Source organism: Micropterus salmoides, unplaced genomic scaffold (assembly GCF_014851395.1).
Source record: "Micropterus salmoides isolate LMB-PRFRI ecotype aquatic unplaced genomic scaffold, ASM1485139v1 Ms_hic_scaffold_13, whole genome shotgun sequence".
Lineage (NCBI taxonomy): Eukaryota > Metazoa > Chordata > Actinopteri > Centrarchiformes > Centrarchidae > Micropterus > Micropterus salmoides.
Window position 1 is genome coordinate 29,627,935 of NW_024040374.1, and position 12,791 is coordinate 29,640,725.

At 40.8% G+C, this 12,791-nt stretch overlaps 1 protein-coding gene across 1 annotated transcript in view; it reads left to right on the forward strand.

Annotated features, from left to right (window-relative positions):
* Positions 1-611: 611 nt before the first annotated feature.
* tbl1xr1a (tbl1x receptor 1a) overlaps positions 612-12,791 on the forward strand; it is a 50,719-nt gene continuing 38,539 nt past the window's right edge. The window contains exon 1 of the mRNA XM_038716828.1: positions 612-908. The gene's annotated coding sequence lies outside the window, so the exon portion shown is untranslated. The remainder of the gene's footprint in view (positions 909-12,791) is intronic.

Sequence of the window (12,791 nt, forward strand, 5' to 3'; positions counted from 1 at the left end):
CTGATTTAACCCCGATCACAGAATGACGGTCGCAAAGCTCACCGACTGGCAAATCGGGCTTAAAATCGCATAGTGTGCACTAGGCTTTTAAGTTGAGGCATCTGCAAAAACATATAAAACTAAGTTGAAAAGATTTGACTTTTTTATTATATGACAATGTTGGTAGCTATTGAATGTAATATAAAAGTATTTTCGTTCACTGCTATTACTATTTTTTAGACAATTAGGTAGATAAAATATGAAACTTTTTTATGAAACAACTATTTCATAATTTTGGTATAAGACTTAAAATGTTGTATATGCCTTCCTTTTCCAGTATCTTTCACTCACAACTGCAAAAACTAGCATGACTACACAATCCAAAAATATCTCTATATTAATCATAATATTAGGGCTTACAAATCATATTTGTCCAAAATGTAATTTTACTTATATTTGTAAGTTGTTTTTGACGAGTTCCCGCCAACCCCAGCCCGACTACACCATCCTTTTCCATACTGCGACACCCATTTTGATGTTTATGTGACTGGAGTGTGCTTCCTGCAGCGAGGAGCTGCTCAGGCCTACCTCATTTTCGCCTGGCAGGTCAGCTGCTCTGTGTTTCAGTCTGAAGCCGTTGGCTGCTACTGAACCGTTTGGCTCTTTTCTCTACTAGCGAGCAAACCTACAATCTAGACCCAACTGTTCATCCAGCTCATTTTTAAGGGGATTTATCATCATATGTGCCCGTGTATCCAAAACACATCGGCCACTGGGGACTCCTAGCACCGGTTGGCCGGGTCTGAAGGCCGTTATAACGCTTTTTCGAGGTTTAATTAGAGCTAGAAAACAACGGTGGTGGAGGAGGAGATTCCATATTAGGAGCACAGAGGAGAAGGCACCCCCCTTGTGTGAGTTGGGAGCTTTAGGTGAGTGTTTATCGTCATTTTACGTTATTATTGATGTTATAAATTATACCCCTGTGTACATTGAGCACACGTTGATGTAAATGCAAGGTTTGGGCGGGTTATGGCGCTGTTTTGAACGTTTATTTTCATATTTTCCCCTTGGTGTGGGGGATGGGCAGCGTCAGCGCGTGAGTAGGCGCGCGCGCACTGTGCATGTGCTCTAAGGCTGTTCTCGCGGTCGGTTTGTGTTTGTGAGCGCGCCCTTCCTTCCTGCAACTACTGCTAGTTTTGAATTAAAAACACATCAGTGATTTTTAATCTCAACCATGAAGATATCATGTATAACATAAATTTTATTCTTTAAAAAAAAAAAAAATCAGCACTGAAAATGTATTTGTTTAACTCAACAATCTAACTTTACTCATCCTTTTTTTATTTTTTTATTTTGTTAATTAAGATACTCTTTCAATTTTGGATTCATGATTTTATCTCACTTTGATTACTTTGCCTTTAGAATGTACTTTTTATCTCTTTTGATAAATACTTAAGAGTTAAAATTAGTTATTATTATGAAAGAAAGCAGCAGTTATAAAACAAAACAGAAACTGTAGTTTGAGCAATGTTTGCATTCTGTCCCATAGTTGTACCAGTTTGAGGTAACGTTATTGTGCTTTACAGGCCCATAGTTAGTACCACTTATTGCGTTACTAGATAATGTTGCTGTCTAACTTTGGTGGTCTACAACATACTGTAGATCCATAAACGTGCCAGAGTTCATTGAATATATATGTTCTAGCCCATTATTTCCCTGGTGTCAATTCTAAGCTTTCTAGTGCTTTTCAGCTGGTTACTCCAAAGCCATTGCCGGTGTGGGGGGAGGGGTGAAAACACACACACCCCCCACACACCCACCCAAGAGGGGCCACTCGCCAACCTTGTGAAGCTCAACTCAATGACACAATGTACCAGTCCCAGATAAGCCTTCAGTATCTGTGTTAGGAAGGAAAAGGCTGGAAATACAGACTCTGGCAAGAGTCAGGTTTCTAGCCTTATTGGCTTAAAGTACTTTAAGGTGTGAATTTAAATTGAAATCAAAATTTGTTTTTAAACACCAGCAACTTCTTCTAATTTGTATTGCATATTTTCTAGTGCTCTGCTGTCCATGTGAGTTTTTGCCTGTGTTGTTTTGTTCAGATCAATTATTGCAGCTAATATTTGGTATAGGTTATGTAAATAATAACGGATGAGAAGGTGTCCTGATGAGTCAGAGGTGCTAGATTCAATATTTAAAATATTGGAAACCCTTGGAGTGCATTATCACACTTAAACCCTGGCCCCTTAACAAAATGAACACAAGGCTATATCCATCCATCCATCCATCCATCGTCAACCGCTTATCCTACGTACAGGGTCGCGGGGCACAAGACTATATGTATTTTTTTTATTGATTGTTTGTAGTAGAACCTGAACAAAACTATATTTCTGAAGCTCATATGAGTATTGCTATTTTGTATTTATATCAGATGGCAGTATATTTGTGTTTTTATACATAAACACAACATAACATCTGTGGTCAGCGGTTGCCTATAGTTACTGCGGTCAGCCATCATTGACTTTAGTTGACCCTTATTATCCTAGCTGGTTGAGTATGTTTAATATACTTGCATGTCTGTGACGAGACTATTGAATTATTTCTTTTGGATTAGGATCACTGACTACTGTCTAATTATTTCCTCTCACACAGGTGCACAACATATGTGCATGACAGCAGCCAGCCTTTGTGGTGTATTGAAGTTGCAGCTTATAAAAGAAGTTTGCTTAAGCCTAGTTTAAACGACTCCCCGATGCATCGCTGACATGTCGCCGATGCCAGATATCTAGCAGGCCAAATATCTGGAGGAGTCGGCCGACTCGACATCCACATCCAGTGGATTTGTGGTTTGTGTACTGTAACTTCCACTAACCACAAGAAAACAAAAAGCAAGAGTGTTAGCCTAGTTTGTGGATATAACAACGCTGTTGACACAATGTACAGATAACCTGCAACCCCCGATGGAGCCTGAGAACCACACAATGATCAATATTTAATGTTTAATTAGGCTATAATCTAATTTTTGGGAAAAAACAGACAGGAGTCGGGACAGCTGCTCGTAATTCAGGACGTCCGGTCAACCTATACTGAAGTGTGACTTTAACTCTATATTTGTAAGTCACTTTATTGGAAACAAAAATTAAATTTATTGAGACTGGAGGGGATAACTTTCCCTGTGTTTGTGCTGCCATTTTCACAGCCTTCACTTCTTTTCCTTTTCATATTAGGTTATTGGTCTGATATGGTTGTTGGAATGTACCAGGATTATTATATTTTAAGTACTGATTTATTACTGGTTACTACACTAGTATTTTCATGAACTTTTGGTTATCATACAAGAATTGAACACCTGGGAGGAAAAGTTCTTATTGCTTGCTTTGCTATTGAAGCAGTCCTTTAGCTCAACTCACATTCCATGTAGGATAGCTGCTGGGTGCTAGTCAAAATTACACAACGTTGCCAAGCAAATAAATTTCTGCAGTTGGAACATGTCTTTTTCACATGTAGTTATATCATTACCTTTAGGGCATGTCTATCAAGTACATTTCATACAGTATCAGTGGGCGTACGTGCGCACACACACACACACACACACACACACACACACACCAGTGCAGAAAGGGCTTCCGTACAACGTGAACAGCTGCAGTGTAGTATAGCTGAAGATCCACAAAAAGCAACATGAAAAACGAGGTATGGTCATCTTGGAGGCTGTAGTTTGTGGTGCAGCTGGATTATGTTGGATTGAGCCATAAGGGATTTCTAACATTTTGTCCATCCCCAAGTGCACCACATCCAAATAGCAGTTGTACCCCCCCTGCACACTAAATAAGCTAAGTGGTGAAACGTTTAGGAAAATGAATGAAGTGCTTATTTTTCAATTATGGATTCATCAATTTATAAGCAGTGTTTTTATTATTTTATAGATAAACTGGAATAGTAGAAAAGCTTGAATGGTTATAATTAACGTCTTTTACTTTTTACGGTTTCCTGACCTGCACAGTAGAATAGTAGTAATGGAAGCAAATATGAATGGAAATCTGAAATGGTATTTGACAGCTGATGGCCTGGCCACCTTTTCGTACGCAACCAGCTTGTTAACCAACCTCACATTGGCCCATTTTCTCAATGGGATTTTCCCAACCCTGCAAGCAAGGTTTCTATTAATGCCCATACTGTATCAGAGTTTGGAATGGGGCTGGGAGAGAAATCTGTGGCGTCTCTGTCTATATACGGTCACTCGTTTCCTTCGCAGCTTCATTTGGTAATTTAGAATGAGAAGAAAGCCAGACGTGTTGGCCTGCATTTAAATGTTCTGTAGTGAAGCTAAGCTGTGACCAGAAGGTCTTGGAAGTTTAATGTGGACGCTGTTAGTATAGGATTTGCTTTGTCCTTGGTGTTGCTTTCCCAGAGCAAACATTGAGCAAAGGACACAAAAATATGGCTGGTTACAGAGCCAGGCAGCTGAGTCATGTTATCTTCTCAGGACACATTGATTAGTTGGCCTTATTAAATCACAGAGGAAGAGTGGTGGAGTAGTACAGTTATGTAACCAGTGCTCGTCAGTGTTGTGATTTGAAAAGGGAAAGAGAAAATGGACAACGAAGTGTGGTGAGTGAAAATGTCTTCCTTAGGCCTGACATGAGTTGGAGAGACACACAAATATGGAACAGCCATGGATCCTGCACATGTGCAGACGTGCTACAATTATATTTTTTTATATAAATGAGCCCCTCCACCATTGTGATTCTGTGTGCATAATGTTGGTGATTCTGATCGTTTGAATGCTTGAAATCGAATAATAATACTATTTCTGTTTATTGTAATGGTGGTGTTTGAGGGAAGAGGTATGATAAAATTAGCACATAACTGTTCAATCCAATGCAGTACAATAATACCAAAAAGTACAACCTCAAAAATGATCACAGAATGAAGTCATAACCTCCTGTCTCATGAGCTGATGTTGTGTGGTCAGGAGAGGTCTTCACATAAATCAGCATTCATATAAAAAAACACATCAAGAGTCCAGACCAGCCTGTTTCTGCTAGAGCAAAAGGATTCTGAGAATCATTTTCAAACCACCAAAGCTAATAACCTACATTATTAACAAAAGTCCCTTTCACACTTGCACTGCACCCCTGAACTTATCTAGACTTTACTCGGAGGAGCTGTATGTGAGAACGCAAGTGTCAGAATCTGTACAAGCTCCCTAGTACAAAGTCCCCGTAATGTCCGGTCGAGTCCGTGTGTGAATAGAGCAGGTTGTTGTCCAGAGAATTCCCAGCTAGCAGGTGGGCGTGTAGATGACGTTGCCAAGAGTGTAGCTGCATCTTACTCTTTTCTGCTTGACTCTATATTGCTTTTCACTCTCTTGTTGATATCATGGATATGTCCAAATACATGTAGTATTGATAACCACGCATAAACAGTCAACTCAGTCGTGATATTGTTACAAGAAAAGGAGAAATAATATGCTGTGTGTAAAGGCCCATTTATACTCCTGCGTAGGGTCTACCATGCAGCCATGCATTTATACTTTGTGTGTCCGTCATTCTGCAATTACACCCCCAGACGCTAGTTGGCAGTAGCGCTACAGCATCCACTGTGTTGACTTTTGCCGGCGAGCAGGCTAACTTCCGGTTTAGTGTTCTGCTAACGTGAATGGGTGTAAAATTGTAAATTGTATCACAGAGCTTACGGTCCGCGTCGACTCGACTTGTAGTAAAAATTTTGAGGAGGTGCACGTCAGGCGACGGCGTAGCCTCTGCGTAGCCCGGTAGCCTATGCCGTCACCTATGCTGTCGGTTTGACACAGAAGTATAAATTGCACTTTACAAGTCGTCATGTCTGCTGCTCAGTGGCCAGCAGATCAGACTGTGGCTGTACTGGGTAGCTTCCAGGTGTGAATGTGTGTAACTGTGAATATGATCAGCACATTCCTGCACAAGAGAGGCTTCCTCTCAGTCAAACTTCCCAGAGGAAATAGTATGTCCTTTTCAGTGTATTTATTCCAAGAAAATGCCGAACAGTTGATTGTTGATTAATGATTTATGAAGATTTAAATGCTCAAACAGGTTTAAAGATAATATTAGAATCTCACACACACATACTGCATACACACTCTGGGCTGCTTGCATGCGCACACACACAGTTGACAGCAGTCACGTGGTGTGTGTGTGTGTGTCAACCCGAAGGGTCAAGTTCAACATTGTGAAGAATGTGCCTGTGCTCCCGGTGGCCCTCCCCCTCTTTACCCACAAGGCTTTCAAGTTTACAGGCCTGCGGCCCCTCTTCCCCTCTGCTGCAGAGAGACCAAAGGTTATTCGTACCCTGCAGCTTCTGCCTCAAACTCAGGGAAACTCCCAAATCACAGTTTAGTTGACCATATAAATTAGAGGTACTGGATCATCTGAGATATTCCAGTAGAATGTATCACCTCATACAGGGACTGATGATAACCCAAAATGAACAGTGAATTACTGCTCAGTTAATAGTGATGGATCCAACTTGGTTAAAGATTATTCAGGAAACACAAAACTTCTGCAAAAAGTCAACTACACTGTTGAGATTGGGGCAGTTCCATTTTGTGTTTGAATGGTAATTGTAAATGGACTGTACTTGCATAGCGCCTTTCTAGTCTTACAGCCACTCTTTACTCTCCATGGGACATTCACTCCATTCACACACAGCCATACACTGATGGCAGAGGCTGCCATGCTAGGTGTCAGCTGCTCATCAGTTGAAAGAAACTAATCATGCACACACACACTTTGGAGTTCATTAGCTTGCCCAAGGAAGATCGGCAGCCCTTGAATTTGAGCTGTGTGATTTTGTTTGCTGTGTGGACCAGCAAGCAGAGAGCCTGTTGTTACCTACTGGCTACAGATGAGGTCAGGCTTGGATTTTTTCACATTTTGGCCGTATTTATACCAACAATTCATAGTTTTCATGTGATGTCACATTCCAAGGCAAACAGTCCCTTGGAGGGTAAAAAAGACGTTATTTTCCGCTGCCTGCCAACTAATATGCAAGTGATTCACTGTTACTTTGAGTTTTTACTTTTTACGTTGCCATAATGCTGGATGGTGGTTGTGCTTTCGGATTTACTAATGGAGGAGGAGACAAGCCTGGGCTGTATTAGGTGAGGGATTCCCCAGAAGGTAAAAGTAAACATTACTGCAGTCACGCGGCGGCAGGCACCTGGCAGTTTGTAACAGTAGAAATGCGGCTGCGGATGCTGTAACGTTGTATGGATCGGAAATGCCCAAAACTTGCAGTTTGTGTTCATATCTTTTTTTCTTAAATTGAAAGGTGATCCAACTAAAATTTGACTGCTTTTGCGGCGTCTCTACGGGGGAGTGGCAGTGTTGGTCTGTTTTGCCCTCCAGGTCACCGCGCATGTCACGTGACTGAAAACTATGAATAGCACTGGTTCAAAATAACGCAGCCTCCTCATTCGTTTTAATGAGACTACTGTGTTAGTACAGTAAGGGTGCTGCTGCAGATATTAAAAAGAAAGGCATCAGCTCACTTTATGCCGCAGTGTAGTCCAACTTCACCTGGCGCTGGCCAGTCAGATATGTAGGCTATACTTCTCACTACTCCAGTGAAGCACTTATGCAATTGCTGTTTGCTGCAGCCCCCTCCATCCCACCCCACCCTCCCCTTTTTGTGCTTTATTTTAATATTTTTCATTTAAGTAATATTTAATATTCATATGTGTTTAATAATGGAGAAGTTTTCACAACACAATCGTTGTCACTGCTCAGATTCTTTGAGCTCTCCCTCAAAGAGTAGGGCCTTTTCTGCTTAATCTAAATGTAGAATAATTTGCTATAAATTGTCAGCTTTTTGTCGCAAGTGTGACTGAACCCCGAGCATTGCGTTTGATAGAAAAGTGTGATGTTATTGCTCACTTTACTTATTGGCTGGTGGTAATGCCCCAATACAGCCCGTGTTGCCAGAAAGAAAGACAAAGTGGTGGTAGGCATTCCGCAGCTGCCATGACTGGGTTGACCCGCCGACACAGGAACGCCACACCACAGCTGCACTGTGGGTACAGATTTGATGCTGTAGCGTGAAGTGCTGAACTGTGGACTGCTGACCAGGGGTGGAAATTAACTTTTTAGCTCACCTGCCATGATGGTAGGCCGTCCTAATTGAGATAATAAGGAATTATGTCAAGGGGGTATTGTGCCAATCTGCCGGCTTGCTGCACTTGATGAAAGGTATGGAGCAGATTTAATCCGCCTCTGAGTGGGGAAAGTTAGTGACAGCCACGAGACCGATAGACGGAACGATGTGTTTGTGAAAACCACAGCCGACACGCCGCAACACGCCACTGGTTTCTGTAAAGCCGGACCGCTATGTGTAAGCACAGATGGTTGCGGGATAAAGCTGCAAACTTTTGTTCTGTATGAATAAGCGAATGCGACATATGCAGATATTCTTTCCGCGCTGATCTGCGTATGAAAGCGGCTACACTCACTCCTGTTGCCTCTCCCCTAACGCCCAGCCCTTACAAATCTACGCCAATCAAACACAAGTAACATGAAAAGAACATAAACAACCAATGAATGCCCCTAATCCGTGTGTTACACGATTTTAGATACCTTGGTACATCGGGGACAAATTTAAGTTCACCACACCACCAACAAGAACGCCGCTCTGCTGCCAATTACCATCAAATAGAAATTATATACTGAATATATTTAAGGCGGGTAGCCTTTCAACATTAGGCCGCCAAACGGAAAACCCACCCGCATTTGGCGGGTGGCTGGCATTAATTTCCATCCCTGCTGCTGACTCTGTCTGTTTTGGTCAAACACATTTGATTTAGTCAGTAGAGTGTCACTGTGGATGTTCAGTGTGACTGAAGTGATACTGGTCCTAGCCAATTGGAGTATAGTAGACTTTTGAAAGTAGAATTTACATTTCAATTTGATACATTCAATGATGTTACAATTTTAATAAACTTTCAGTGCAGCAAACAGCAGTACAGGTATACTTTTATAAAAAGTCACTGTTATTTAAAACCCATTTTTTATGTACTGTGTGATTGAAGCACTAATAAGTGTTGTTGCTCATCTAAGAAAAATACTGGAAGCAAGTAAAATGTTCTTTTCTCTAAGGCTCATTCTTAATTGGATTTTTTTCTTAGTAGTAGAGTAGGTACTGTCGCTGGGCTTTCAGGGGGTAGAGAGAGGAGTCATACCCGTCAATATTGGTATTTGAATATGAGGGATATTTTCAGGCAAACCCGCCCCCATTAAATAAAAGTACAATGTTAATTCCATAGTGTACTTTTAGTATAATGTAAATATATTACTTATAGTTACTATATTCGTTATAATTTCTTAGTTTACCACTATTATAGTGCGCATGCTGGAAAACCCCAAAACAACATGTCTCAGCAGCAGTGCTGTTGTGTCCATGAGCAAGCGATTCACATGAGAATTGCTTAAAATTTCAGTGTTTGTGTCCCGTAGCCTTGGATGCGGATGGTTGGTGTTTGGGGGTGGGGTGGGGGGGTCCTCTGAATATAGGGGAAACACTGCTGTGGGTTTTCATTCAATAAACATTCTACATCCTTCTTGGTCTCATAATTTATTAATGCTAAGTACTAACTGGTCAATAATTATAACCTTTTATTCAGAAGAATTACTGTAGGTTGTTGTCTTTACTTTCACATCGTCAAGCATTTCAAATAAACCCAGTGGTTTATTGTAAATTTTTAGAAAGGTTAAAAATGCGGGATATTTACTGGAAACGGAATGATGCCGAGAGACAACATTAAAATACGGGAGAATCATGGGAAAAATGGGAGATTGACAGATAAGAGAGGGGTGTTTCAATGAAACACTGATGCAGAGAGGACAGAAGTAGCAACTGAAAATACCAAAACATAGTTTTTGTGTTTGTTCAACTTCGTGGGTGTGGGGGAAAAAATGCTTAGAATGCTGGGAAACTCCTGATTTTTTTAAAAAGAAAATTGCATCAACCTTTTGGGAGATTACATGATATTCCGCGTTTTACAGTTTAGTGCATTTTTATTGTCAGCATCTGCAGTTCTGTCTGCGATTTCTGGAGCTTTCGGGCATTGAAAACATTTTTAAAGTGATCCACAGTTTGGCAAGTGTCTGTATCATGTTCTGACCATAAAGAATAATTTAATAATAATAATCTTTATTTGTAGAGCACTTTTCAAAAACAAGTTACAAAGTGCTTCAACAAGTGCAAAGACAACAACACAATACCCAAAAGACAACAATACAAGCAAGAAAACATTGAAAAGATTGAAGGTTTAAGATAAATATAAAATAAGTAAAATAGAATAAAATAAAGCCAGATAAGATCGGGAAAGGCTCTCCTATAAAAGTATGTTTTAAGAAGGGACTTAAGAGTTCACTGACCCAGCCGACCTGATTTCCTCGGGCAGGCTGTTCCAGAGCCTCGGGGCCCTGACAGCAAACTCTCTGTCCCCTTTAGTTTTCAGTCGAGACTCTGGAACAGACAACAGACCTCTGCCCGAGGATCTCAAGGTACGTGCTGGTGCGTAAGGGACTAAAAGGTCAGAAATATAACAAGGCGAGAGGCCATGAAGAGCTTTAACAGTGATCAATAAAATTTTAAAGTCAAGTTTGTGGTGTGCTGCTCGAAATTTAAATTACTATCAAACCTGACACCAAGGTTCTGTGCAACAGGCTTAATGTGATTTACTAGGGAACCAGCAGATGCCATCTGCTGGGACCCAATGACCAGGATTTCTGTTTTGTTTTGAGTTCAGCTGGAGGAAATTATTTGACATCCATTTTTTTAACTTCACAAAGGCAGTTGTTAAGTGAACTCAGCATTCCAGGGTCTGTGGATCTGACGGGCAAGTACATTTGTGTGTCATCAGCATAAATATGAAAAGAAATGCCATGTTTATGGATAATATGTCCAAGGGGAAGCAGATACAAGGAAAACAAAATGGGTCCTAAGACCGACCCCTGAGGCACACCATATTTAACTGGACAGAACGAAGAGACATAGATGTTTACAGACACGCAAAACTTTCTATTTGACAGGTAGGATGAAAGGCAGTACCAGAGATCCCCACCCAGTGCCTCAGTCTGTCTAACATGATGTTGTGATCAATGGTGTCAAAAGCAGCACTAAGGTCCAGGAGTAGGACTGAGCACATGCCTTCATCAGCAGACATTAAAAGGTCATTGGTGACTTTAAGCAGGGCAGTCTCAGTGCTGTGGTACTTCCTAAAACCAGACTGAAACTTTTCAAATAATTTGTTATTTTCCAGTACAGTGAGCAGCTGTTTGGACACAATTCTTTCTAGAATCTTTGCAATAAAAGGCAGTTTTGAAATTGGTCTAAAATTTTGTGGGAGGGAGGAAACCAGGTTTCTTTAAAAGCGGGTTCACGCAAGCTGTTTTAAAATAATCAGGGACACAACCAGTAGATAGGGAGCTGTTGAAAACAGAGATCAAATGGGGCCCAACAGAATCTATTACTTTCAGTAAAAACTTTGTAGGTATTACATCAAGTGGGCTGGAGGACACTCTCATTTGTGATACTGTTTTTAAAAGCTCAGACAAGTCGATGGGATAAAACTGGTTAAAACTCTCTTGTTGCTGGTGAGGAACCTCTGAGTAAGAGGCCACGGGGGTAATAGAGGCTCTGACTGACACCACCTTATTGGTAAAATAAGATAAAAACAATTCACAGTCATCATTTCTTCCAGCTGAGGCACAAGGAGGGGTTGGGTTTACCAGCTGATCCACAGTCTTAAACAGAAACCTGGGATTGTGTTTATGTGTAGTAATGAGTTCAGAAAAATAGTGTGTTCTCGCATCCTTAACCATGTTATTGTAGTTAATTAATAAATCCTTCAGACTGAGGTAATGGACTTGGAGACTGGATTTTTTCCATCTGCGCTCTGCTTTCCTGCATTCCCTTTTTAGGCTACGAATGCTGTCATTTATCCAGGGTTGCTTACTAGCTTTAGACGTAGGCCTAACCTTTAGAGGAGCAGTAATATTTAGTGACGACAAGCAGATATGATTGAAGTGATCGACCAGATTGTTGCTGTTCAGACAGGTGTTGGCTTTGGCTCTGAAAGAATGCGCAAAACTTTGAAACACTTTGTTCATTAAAGATACGAGAACACACAGAGCTTGGTGAGGCGGAATGAGTAACAGGCAAATCGCAGCTAAAAACAATACATCTGTGGTCAGATATGGTCATGTCCACTAATTCCACAGAGGAAATGCTGACACCCAGGGTAAAATCCAAGTCCAGTGTATGACCACGGTTATGTGTTTGCCCTTTGACATGTTGTTTGAAGTTAAAAGAAGTGGCCATATTTAAAAAGTCAGTTGCATTAACATTGGTGGGGTCATCAACATGAATATTAAAATCGCCACAAAGAACAATTCTGTCATAATTTAAAACCAGAGTAGATAAAAATTCTGGAAGTTCTGATAAAAATCCTCCAGGGGTTTTGGGGGGCAATAAATTATTCCAAATATGACAGGTTGCAGCCCTCCAAGTTTAAGAGTGAGAACTTCAAAGGAGTTAAATTCATCACAGCGTACTTGATGACATTTAAAATTTTTCCTATACACGCTCACTAGCCCACCACCACGACCACTGACTCTCGGTTGACTAAAACAATCATATTGAGGCGGACACAGTTCAGCTAGCTGGCTATAGTCATTCATTTGCAACCAGGATTCAGTAAAAAACATAAAATCTAGATTTGCAGACAAGATAAAATCATTTAAGATAAAAGTCTTACTTGAAAGTGATCTCAC